The 12,692-nt window shown below is 43.1% G+C and overlaps 1 long non-coding RNA gene across 1 annotated transcript; it reads right to left on the bottom strand.

The window, feature by feature from the left end:
• Positions 1 to 1,451: 1,451 nt before the first annotated feature.
• On the bottom strand, positions 1,452 to 4,140 carry LOC118290591. Its single transcript, XR_004786456.2, has 2 exons — positions 2,364 to 4,140; positions 1,452 to 2,271 (listed from the first exon to the last, which is right to left on the bottom strand). It is a non-coding gene; the product is annotated as an uncharacterized LOC118290591 (long non-coding RNA).
• Between the last annotated feature and the right edge of the window lie 8,552 nt (positions 4,141 to 12,692).

Genomic DNA, 12,692 nt, shown 5'->3' with positions numbered 1-12,692 from the left:
CATATGCCAATGTTTCACCGCGGGTGCCTGCTGCTGCTGCTGCTGCTGCTCAGTGCACGAGAAGAAGTGTTTAAGCTGTAAGAATATGGTGCGCTGTCAATTCTGAGGTACAGTAACGTGGGATCAGGTTGTGTGTGTGTTTGTCACACACTGCGGTGAGCCCTTCGTCGCCAGGCGAGCGGTTTGCTAATTTGACAGAGATTTATACTTTGACGATTTAGGACATGTCACATAGATAAGAAATGCACATTGCACTCAAGTGCATGTGAGGAGTTTTTTCAGGTGCCTATACTTTTCTTAGCAAACTTATAGTTTATAGTCGACTACATTTACACCACATGTATTCTATAGCTACAGATGCTCGTTACTTTGAAGGCTCATACGCACGAAATACACACTTATCAGACTATAGAATGTTTCAGAATAAACAACCAACAGTATATAGATTAGTCAGAATCAAATGCTATAAAATTAAGCTTAGATATTTTGCAATGCATCCACAAGAATCATTATTTTTTTTCCCTGCCTTTACTGTAGTGTTCATTTAGCTAATATGATTGATGACTGCCAGACTTTTATTTCATGATTTTTTTTTACACTGCGGTACATCTACTTTTACTTTAGAGATCTGAATATTTCCTGCACCACCGCCAATAAGTACTAGAGGTCTGTGTTGATGGATGGATGGATAGATAGATAGATAGATAGATAGATAGATAGATAGATAGATAGATAGATTCTTTATACAGAGGTTTCTTCTTCTTCTTCTTCTTCTTCTGTGGTGTGCCGCAGCACAGTTCACACCTGGTCTGTTTGGTGTCTAATTGTTAGTGGCTGCTCCCTGCCAGGCCGGGTCCCTCCATGTCCGTGATGTAATTGCGTATTTCCGCAGTGAAACATCCAAAGAGGCCTAAATGAGATTTCACTCAGCAGGACAGAGCCTGCGGTGCGGCGCTGATGATGAATGTATTGTAAGATTGATTAGCGCCAGTAAGAAGTGTGGCGGATCTGGCCACCAGAGGTGTGTGTGTGCGCGTGTGGGTGTGGGTGTGTGTGAGGGGGTGTGGGTGTGTGTGTAAGACAAGAGGTTGGTGGTGAAAGTGAAGAGATGGGAAAGTGTGTGTGTGTGTGTGCATGTGTGTGTGTGTGGATGTGTGTGTGTGTGTGTGTGTGTGTGTGTGTGTGTGTGTGTGTGTGACTGCTCCTTTGCGTGTACGTGTGCGTGATGTGAAGTGTGTGTGTGTGTTTGGATGGACTTGCAGAGTGTCATTTAGGTGAGAAATGAGACGTGGTGGAGAACCGAGGGGAGGAAGAAAAACAAGCACAAGCTCAGTTGTTTTGTGAATTCCGTACATGACGAAGAAGACCAAACGTTAAAGCAACATCCGCCACCAATCAAATTAACTTCATTTAGTATGTATTCCTAAGTAAAAGCTTCGTCAATCAATCTATCTTTTTGCCAGCTTTCAGTCAACGGGTGTCACCCGTCATGTTTTATTCAAACTTATTTCACGACCGGTCAGGAAAAAAGTAAGACGTCGCCACTGAATATAAAACCAAAGAGACATACAATGTATGAGCACCAATCACACCGACATACAGATTAAAGTACAGTACAACACGCAGGTAAAAATGTGATACTTTTAAATCATCTATTTGAAATAAAATAAATATTGTTATTGTTAATAAACACGTCGCAAAGTTTGAGTTACTTTAATAGTACGTCACTTTACTTTACATGTGTATTCTGTGTGGCACTGTACTGCATGTGAATCCTTTTTCATGTGACTCTCTTCTCTCTTGTTAAAGAAATTGATCTAATATATAGTTTAATAAAATATACAGTCATAGCTTTTTGCGTTTTTGATGTGCAATGTGTTCTCTACAGAACATACTGTAGGTTTATCAATACATTTTAACAGAACAATTCAAACAGCATGATTCAAATGATAACAAAAACTATCTGCTAACAGATTTATAAAAATTGTAATCTTTACATAAAATAAAAACAAACGTGTTATTCCCCAAAGTGGTGGTGGTAGTAATAGTTCAGATGTCTATCAGTGTCAACTGTTACAATACAGCAAGTGATAGTGGCAGAAGTTATAGAAATAGTGTATAACAGAGGCTGTAGCGAAATTAGCGCCAATAATACAAAAGCAAGTAAAATATTGATAATATTTCACAAAATAAAAAGAGAAGATACTTTACCATCAAACCCCCAGAAGCTGTAAATGAAAAATCCAAACTCTGCCAGTAGCTTTGGTGGCGCTGAAATTTGAAACAACAAAAAAATCAGACAGTTCAGATAAAGCATTTGATAGCCAACCAGTTCATAAGTCCCTTCAAATTCTGCCACTCACATTCACACACTCATTTACTTGTGTGGCTGTTTGATGGCAGTAATATTTAGTATTTGTGTACAGACGGGGGAAAGGATGTGCTCTGGATTCCAACCCTCGGTGGTTTTAGATTGAATTGCGTTTTCCCCACAAAGCACCTGCACCTGCACCAACTCCAGTTCTCAACTTACTGCTTAAGATGTGCAAGCAAATAATATAGAATCTGCGGATGTTTATTTTGTCATGCGGCGCTATGATGTTGATAGTCTGTAAAGATCAAACAAACGGTGCATTCTGCAGAGCATCAAGTCTTTGTTGTCTTCACAAATCTGATAAACATGTGTTTTTTTTCTGAAAGCAAATGAGCCCTCAGATTCCATTTAGGCATGGCAGCGGCGTGGTAGGACACCGGCCTCTGGGCTTTGGCAAGGGATCACTGGGCCTCTTTCATAAGAGGGAAAATGTCTGTGCATCCCTTCCGACTGGAACCTAGCCACCGAGAAACACCGCCAGAAACGCCACACGGACAATTCCCCCCACTCTTGTTTTTAATGGTGGTACACAGAGGCAATAATCATAAAAAGCCAGAATCTCTTTCTGAATGGTAACTGACATTTGTCTCCTACAGTAACCGCAGCCCGGCGCTGGGCAATTTCCCCTCAACATGCAAAACTGTGAGGACAAAATGTGGGACCTGCCATTCTCCATGCATATTAAAGACACTTGTCATCAAGACGTCACCCAGGAGCTATGAGAACAAGAGGTACAGTTCCTCTGAGACAGACTCACTCACCATCAAAACCATGAAATTAGACCCAGGAAAATATCCTTGTGATGGGAAAAATGCTACACTTTAGTGCATTTTGCATATAAAAAAAAGGGAAAAAAACCTGAAACGGATGCATGTAAATTGCCCGTGCCACAAAGACAAATTGGTAATTCAGGTTTGGAATGAAAATGACACTAAAGTGCAAAAAGGAAATGGTGCAGCATGAAAGGAATAAGGGTTGTTAAAATGTCACATTTGAGATTCTGTGCCTTTAGGAATCGAGATGTATTGTTAGGGGAAATGTGATAAACACGAGCCAAATGTACGGGCGAGCAAATAGGGCTCCGTGTATGCCGCGTTGTCTTAGTCAACGTGCTAAGAGCGACGCCCACAGAGCAGACACAATCTGACGAATGTACAATTTGTAGTTATATACTTCTTTCGCACCTTGGTCGTAGGGACGCATACGTTTTCTCCATAATGAAAAAAAAAAACGGAACGTGTACCCACACAATGACATTCAAAGCGTTATTCTGAGTAAATGAAAAAAACAAATGCTGATGTGTTCAAAGTGTTTACAGATGTACTTTTGCTCGGAGGTGGCACGCGGCCATCTTCAAAATCCACAGCTGAAATAAATATATTTCATATAATTTGATTTTGTTAATTCCACGTCCAGCACTGCGGATCATTTTTTCAGCCACTTGAAACACTCTTCACCCGATTAACACTAGGACCGGTGGCGGTGAACAAAACAACAGACTTTACTTTGTTGCCCGTATTCAGTGTAAATACTGTAAGGAAGGCGGATCCTTTCCCCCCACATAGGTGCTGGTGACACAAGCCCCCCTCGGTTTGTCCCTGGGCTCCTCGGGGCTCAAGACCAGTGCCCTCCAGGATGACAAATGGCCTTAATGAAATTGGACAACTCAGCATACATGCATAAGAGGATGTTAAATATTGATAGTGAAGATCAACGGTAGCGGTGCATATTCCAGTCTTTAATATTTTAAGTGTCAGACAGGCCTATTGTCTATCTATGGGGGGGGGGGGGGGGGGGGGTAAATCACTGTCTGTGTCCCCCCCCCAGTTCTCTTTGAGACACATATGATGGCCGGGGCAGCGTTCACTCAGCCACGGATGAGAGCACTGGGCCCTGCACTTTGCATATATGCTCAACAAAAGCGAGCTGGGGGTGGGGGTCATCTTTTCATAAATTTTCATTCTGATCAAATGGGATTATGCATTTGAAAAAAACCTCACATTCAAGCAAACAAATGAAAACCATATATTTATTCACAGTTAAGGCAGCAACAATGAAAAGAGACCCCCTGTCCATGTAAGTAATCTCCAATCTGTCTTTTTTGTATTTTCTTTTAATTCATTCAATCCAAGTTGAGGCTTTGATTTCATCCACCTTTATCTTTCACTTCTGTTATCTTACTCCAAGTTAGACTAACATATACATCAACGTATAATTTTTTATAATCACAGCAATTTTTTTTTATAATGTAGTTCACTTAAAGTAATTTGAATATCTATATGTCCCCACTAGAAATTCTCTGTTTAAAAATAAGCTTGAGTTCAGACAGTGTGATGTGAAGTGTCAGATGATTCCCGGGCCCTGGTTCGGACATTGTTGGGGAAGCCATGGTCGATGGCAGCACCGACTCGGGCAGGAGGCAGCATTCGCACATGCACTCTGCTGCATCCTGGTCCTCCAACTTCTACCTTTGGACAGTCACACCTCAGAGACATACAGTAGCCACTGGTGTCTCATTCGGTGCTTGGAGCACCATCTGATGATGGTTGACACCTAGTGTGGTAGCTCTGTTTCTTTGGAACCCTTAGATGGGTGGTACCAAGCGGTGGGACAAGGCTCTTTTGATTTTTTCTCTTGCCCGGTCATTTGCTGACCTTCAGGGGTCAAGGCTGGGGTCCAGCCAGAAGTACATCAATACCTAACAGTCTTCGTCTTTGGTGTTAACCTATAATGAAGCCCCGTAGAGGGCAGGGCACATATAAAATAGTAGTTAGTGGACATAGCTGCAGTTCTACGAGTACATGCACAGCATTCTAATTGCAGGCCCAGCGGGCCCCCTTTTTGGTGTACGTTGCTTAGTCACAGATGGAGGAGAGTGGTGTGCTAGGGTTTTATAGGGGACTGTCATATGCAGTTGATACAACCTGATTGGGCATTTAGTGCAACAATCAGTCTCAGGGTGCTGAGCCGGAGCCTTGACGGGGTTAAAAATATAGAAGCCCGTTAGAGTGCATTGTATGTACTCAGAATTGGAGTTATGTGTTATGCATTTTTTTGTTTAAATGCTGATTATTTAGATCTCAAATAGTGTGTGCACGTCAACACTTGCATATATAGCGCAGTGTACTTATCACAGTGGCGGTGCGCTACACCTGAAGGGCGTGTTGCGGCGCAGCACAGTAGCAACGGCAAAGATCACATGAATAACCATTATTCAAATCGATTCAAATTACGGGGGCATTCAAAGTAATCGGCTAATATCCTACAAAAAATCAATTCCACCCCCATTTGGACACAATTGAATGCGTCTGAAGAGGGCAATTATTAAACACACAGATCAGATCCATAATTGGCGGGGGGGGGGGGGGGGGGGGGGGCATACATTGTCATGAGGACTAATGCACTTCCACTGAGCCAAGAGCCACGGCAGGCACTTAGCGCAGCCTGGGTTACATTGTGGGGGCTAACTGAGCTGGCAACGGATTGGCTGAGGGTCTGCCAGGAGTTTATGAGGGTGGGGTGAAGAGTGGTGGAAGTGGTGGGGTAGGAAGGGCAACTGGGGACTTTCCCTAACGGGGTCCAATTCCCCCTGCAACCTCCCCCTTAGCTCCCACCCCAACCCACCCATCTTCTTCTACATCCCCTGGAGGCTTGCTTCACCATGGGTCCCTGACACACCGGAGGGATGACCCTGGGAATCTCATTATGCATACAACCAAAGTGTGCCCCCCCCATCACCACCGCCACCAGAACCAGCGCTGCCGCCACCCTCAACCTTACTGCCAGCCGCCCCCCACTAATGCATTTGCATACAGAAGACAGACCAAATAAGGTAATAAATCAGCGGCCTATATTCAAATGGTTTGCAGGGAGATTGAAACCCCTGCATACACTACCTCAAGTAAATTCACCCACATGCTACAGAGCAGATACCCATTCTCATCAGCGGACATAGGCACTGTGTCCACCGGACACCTAGATATAAATATATATCCTGCTCCGCTGCATCGCCGAGGGATGAACTATCTCAATATATCAATATACATATGCTTATATCTCATATGCCTTAGGCAAACTAACTGCCTTGGTTATAAGGCTTGGCTTTCATGGCACCCGAAGGTCACAGCTCATACTGAGAGAGGGGGACAATTTGAATATTGCACTTAATGTAGGTCTTTGGACACCACCTCCACCAATTCACTTTGCCTCATCAATAATGAAATGCCATGAACCTGGAAATCAAAGTCATTTCCTTAAGGTGAGAATTGTGGAGGGTTTTCAATTTTCTTACATTAGGCCAACATGTAATCGAGCTGGCTTTTTTTTATGTTGTGCTGGCAACAAAGCGATGCTTTGCGTTAAACTGATATCGTGCGCGTACGACACGAGGGAAAGTGCGTTGCAGCGCCGCAAATGCTTGATATGGCTGATTATAAAAGTCCCGGAATAAATAAATAGGAATGTCTGGCTGTTGTGCATGCTCGAATAGGACACAGTGAGATGGAATAATAGAATCAAACGCCAAACAGAGTGAGATGTATTTGTGTGTGTGCATGTGCTGACTGGCACAATAAAGGCAGCCCTCTATGATTGCATTATGATCTGGTGGAAAATGAATTCTGCTTAACAAGCCCACCACCACACCCACACACACACACACACACACACACACACACACACACACAGCCCCACCTCAACACACTTACTTCCATTCCTTTATTTTCAATGAAAATGGGGAGAGAGAAAAAAAAAAAGATGCATTTTAAGATACATGCAAATAGCTATCCATCAATCAATTTGTTGGTCCCAAAACTACCATCAAAGGGGCAGAGGCTGTGAAGTATGCAATTCCCCATCAACAAATGGAGGATTGAAACTGAATCCTTCAAGCTTAATTAATGGGAAGTCTGCCACTATTACTTGGTTTGTTTAACGCGCCTCACACAGAGGGCAAGTTGTCCTTTTTTGAATCACTGCACCGAATTCCACTTGTTCAACATCACTGAACTGCTCCTCATGCAAAAAAAACAATCCATCTCGTTTTTAATCCTTTCCTCTCATGGGTCGACATGTCATTATTTTGATCCTTACGTACAATGGCTTCACACATTCATATCGCATCACTCGGCGAGTGTGTGTGACAGTAATTATCGCAAGGCAGAGATTTCTATTTGTAGAATTACTACCTACAGTTAGGCAGAGGCACTGAGGCGGTAATTTCCTGTTCCATCCCAAAGTTCAGCCCCACACCAAATACCTCTCTACACGAGATAGCCAATTACATCTCGGTAAACAGTGACTCGAAATCCTATTTTTACTGAAGCATCATCGCACATCTATAATAAAAGCTAATAAGTCAAAAAAACACAGAAGTTTGTTCAAAAATGTCAAGCTTGAACTTTCTGTAGGGAACCAAAATGGAAACGAGTCAATGTAAATAATGGTTTAATAAAATCCCTTCCCGTGTAAATCCAATGTGAAATTCACCGAAAATATGGGAAAAAATAACTTTTCACCCTCTTGAACTAATAACTAGTGTCAGGAAGAGGGGCTTAAACAAAAGATCAGTCAAGCTGGTCTTCATTTGAATATTCAAATCCTTTTTTTAATAAAACTCTGCTGGTTTTTCGTTTCTCATAGGTTTGCCAAAAACTCTCATTTTGCATTGGAGTGAGCATGATTTGAGTTTTAGTCGAAGAAGAGAGACAGAGAATTAGACAATTTCACCTGATACGGGTCGTTGTCCCGAACTGTGAAGAGCAACTACTTTTCCAAATAGTAAATATACTGGGCTTCTACACAGAAACTTGAAACCAAGTTTGCAACAAAAAAGCTCTTTGTGTATTAATGGATTGTATTATACAATGTTTTTCTAGTCTTATCAACAACCCAAAGCGCTTTACAAGTGCAAGTCCCATTCACACATTCATTCAGCGCTTATATGCACAGTGCTTTTTCTACCACACATCATTTATACACTGCCAGCACAGCCATCAGGGGAAATGTTAGGACACACGCTTGTTGTCTGTCAGTTTTTCCTCACTGGTAAAAGGCCGATTTTCACTACAAGGTTTTAAAGCAAACACTGTTGTCAATGTGATACATTCAACTCCTCACTTAAACCAATGTGGAATAGCAAATTTAAAATCTCATTGTGTCAAGTCCAGCCACACGTATTTACATAGCAAACTTACTGTAACAACAACAGGAGTCGACCCTAAATGCTTTATCAATAACAGCAAATGACAAAAAAAAGCCAATCGGAGTGAAAACGAAAGGAATGAGAATCGTAGAATCAAAATCAATGTAAGTGAGCTCAATGGTTTAAGAGTAAACAGACAGATTAAGATACAGTCAAGTACATCAAAAGTAAGATAAAATAATAAATAACATATCATTGATATTCACAAAACAATGAACTGGTTGAATTAAAAGCAAGATTTCTTTTTTAAGGTAGGACTTTGAATTGGATTTAAAATGATCAAGTGTGACAGGACCCTAATGTGGGAAAGAAGAAAGACAGAAGAGAAGCCTAAGTGACCTTGGGACAGAAAAAAATGGAATCGGTAGATCTGTAATATATTGTTGAGCTAGAAAAATAAAGCTTTATTAACAAATAATAGAATTTTAAAATCAGTTCTGTATTGTACAGTTAACAAATGCACGTGAGCCAAAATAGCTTTTTTTAAATAGCAGTTCAAAATGTGGCCAGTCCATTTTGGACTATTGACTATTTTTAAAAGGCTACTGTACATCCACAATAGTACATTTTCATTTAAAGAAATATATATATATTTCCGTCCAGAGAAACTTTTTTAGCTTTGCATCAGAAATATTCTCTGTTCATGACTAATATCCCGCTCCCGTACAAAACTGTGAACGGGGAAACAGCATTTGAGCAGCGACAAGGTGGAACCGTGACCGAAAGGGCCAGCAGCATTTCCAAAAATATCTCAAATTTAGGGGTTCCAAAATTCCAGATTGGGCCTAGTGTGGCTGTCCGACATAAATTCAGCAAAGGTGACTAGTATTAGAAACGTATTAGTATAATATATATTAATATAGAGTCTTAGGAACGCGCAGGGGCTTAGAAAACCAAAACATTTACGAACCGTACTAGAGAAGCAGTCTCTGATTGGGTAAGGTTTAGGCCAGAAGATGACGATTGGTTAGGGGAAAATATCAGGGGTTTTTTTTTTTATTCTTGGCTAAATAGGCAACTATTAGCCCTGAGAGCTATTATTATCACAGTGTTATCGCACAGACCACTCTGGCTGTGTGTGACACTGTTTCTCCCTGAGTCGTTATTTAAAATGTACATTAAGTCGTTGAAAGTTAAGTTGTCCTTTAACTCTGGTTCTTAATTGGTTCTTGAAATACGATTACCTGGAAATGAGGCTACGTTTCCTTGAATTTCCATGAAGGGTATGAAGTCATATTCGGAGGGAGGCTTGTCGGGTGAGGGGACTAATGAAACGCGGCTTATTGAGCAAGTTTTTGTCACTGTGCTGTGTACTTTAGATGTGACAGAACCGCTGTAATGTGCTCGTTGACCCAGCAAGCCCCTAGGTTCAACTTTGACCTATTGTACCTGAGGTAATGGCATATGCACAAAATGACATTTTTAGACAATTTATCTGCACTTTACTCTTTTTCTTCAAAAAACAACAACAACAACATGGTTTGGATCATTTGAGTCGAACGCTTTGATTTTGTTGTGTTTTTTTCCCAGGCATCATCAATTACGTACTTCAGTGAGTAAATTGCGATCACATCAGAGACAATGGCTTCAACTAAAAAAAAATCAGACCATGGTGTATTAAACCAGAATGTTCTGGTAATTGATGTCTTGAAATCAAACTGTACACTTCAACAGCGCCGGAACAAAATTTCACACTAGATTTTTTTTTGTGAACAGGTTCTCCTTTCTGACTTCCCCGTTCTCAAGGCCTCAGCACTCATAAACAAAGTGATTTATTCAAACTTTCCATATCAGAATTCTGCTATCTAATTACTTCAGGGGGACAGCATATTCCGCTCGCCTATGAGTTATGGAGAACCTTCTTTATGAGTGAAGTTGATGGAGGATCAGGCGGCGAGCTCATCATAAATCCTCAATAATGCAAACGTTTGAGGAATATCTCAAAATAAAAATGCAAATGTGATTAAGAATGGGTTAGCCTGTGCTGATATGGCAGCTTGTATCATCTAAAGAGATGCAGAGCTCCTACTAGGGGAAAAGTGCCACATACTTAGGCACTCAGATAAATAAATATCATACACTCGCACAGACGCTGTATGGTAATATCTCCTTTGCAGCACGCACAGATGCACATATGTCCTGCACATGTTGACGTGCGTGCACACACACATACACACGTTGGCCACACATACGCGTGGCCAACATTTTAATCTCACACCTACGTGGCCCTAACGAGAAGGCATCAACTTTTAGGGGGCAGGATGAAGAGGAGGCGCGCAGATGCAAATGGGGCACGCGGAAGAATGGCGGAGGTACAATGCAGATGCTTGTTAGTGACCGAGAGGCGAACAGTGAGGACGCTCACGACACCTCGTCACTCGCCTTTTATCTCTCGTCACCGGCAGATGAAAAATCACCGCGAATCTGCCACATCCGTCCGCATTAACATAACAAAGCCCCGGAGGAGAGCGCAAGAGAGTGGTGGAACGAGAGAAGTAGAAAGAGGGAGAGGGAGGCCACAGCGACTGTCCCTTCTCAAATCCACCCAAAGTCCGAGCCAATGTGCAGAATTGACAAAATTTCTCTGCGCTTCTCAGCCATTATTATTTATTCTTGCTGTCTTCCTCTCTCTCTGGCTTTCGCACACACACACACACACACACACACACACACACACACACATTCACACAGGATACAGACAGTGAGAACAGATGTCGAGCTGCCACCTAAAGAAGAAGATCCTCCCCAATCTTAGCATCATCTCACCACTCAGCCAGTCTTGTCAGCACAATAGACAGGGCAGTATTACACACGGTTCTCTCTCTTTCTTTAAAAAAAAAAAAGAACTCTTCACCTCTCTCTTCCTCTATCTCGCCCCCCCCCCCCCCCCCCCCCCCCCCCCCCCCCCCCCCCATCTTTCCATACAAAGCTCATTGGGTGGAAAGAGAGAGAAAGAGGAATGAGAAGGAGAGGAGGGGGGGGGGGGGGGGGGGGCTGAGAGACATTATGCATATGAAAATGTCCTGAAAGAGGTGTGATTTATGTATGCATTAGATGCAGATTCCATTACGGGCCAGTGGCTCAAGTGAGATCTTTCCAGGAACACCGAGGCGACCTGATCAAACTCAGTCTCATTACTGGCCATACGGGCGACGGGGAGACTACTGACGGATGAGCGCGAGGGTGCAACAGAGGGAGAAAAAGGAAGAAAAAAAAGAAAGAGAGAGGGAGATATAGAGGAGGCATATTTACAACCTGGACACACACGCCTCACCCACGGGGAGAGAGTAAATTGCAATCTGCCCCCCCCCGAGACCGCGGCGGATCACAGACAGGCGTTTTACCTGGAAGACGTGGGAGAGAAAGAGAGGAGCAAAGCGTGAATGCAGTAAAAAAAAGGTCTGCAAGTAGCTGTGGTCAACTGTGAACATTGTTGTTTTTCACCCAAAATGGCCTCCCACTCCCACACCGTGTACTGTATGTGTTGCAATCCGTATGCATTCGTAAAAAAAAAATACATATACGGTATATATGCAAGTGCACGCCTGTAGGGAGCCCGGGGTGGGGGGGGGGGGGGGGGGGGGGGTTGTTTGGCTTGGTAATCACGTGCCTGCTCGAGATAAGGAAAAAAGTGTTTTGTGAAAGGAAAACATGGGCGGCAGTCCTCCATCCGGGCCGACCCCGCCGCCGTAGCCCCCTGTGATTGGGGTCAGCCCGGAGATTCCTCTCTGGCCAGCTAATGTGATTGCATCGGAGCAATCCCCTTAAACGCCATCAGCTCTGATCTGCATAGTAATTGGCTTGACTCTCCTTGGACATGACCTTGGGGAGTGGGGGGGGGCGCTGTAACTCCCGCCACTCTCTCCTGAACCGGCAATCATGCACACACACCTAAAAACACACACACGCGCGCAAACACACACACCCACACACACACACACACACGCACACATAGTCGTCGCATGCTCTTGGATGCAGGCATGGACACAAAAAAAGGTGAGGAGGAGATGCCCCACATGGTTTGCCGGGTAGTGACTCTTCCTCCTCCCGAGGAAGACATTCAGTCAACAGGTGCTGATAAACCACCAGGAAACGGGCGATGTCTCACAATCAAGC

Source organism: Scophthalmus maximus, chromosome 18, assembly GCF_022379125.1.
Source record: "Scophthalmus maximus strain ysfricsl-2021 chromosome 18, ASM2237912v1, whole genome shotgun sequence".
Taxonomy (NCBI): domain Eukaryota; kingdom Metazoa; phylum Chordata; class Actinopteri; order Pleuronectiformes; family Scophthalmidae; genus Scophthalmus; species Scophthalmus maximus.
The sequence above is the reverse complement of the archived record's forward strand: the minus strand, read 5'-3'. Positions and strand labels throughout refer to the sequence as shown.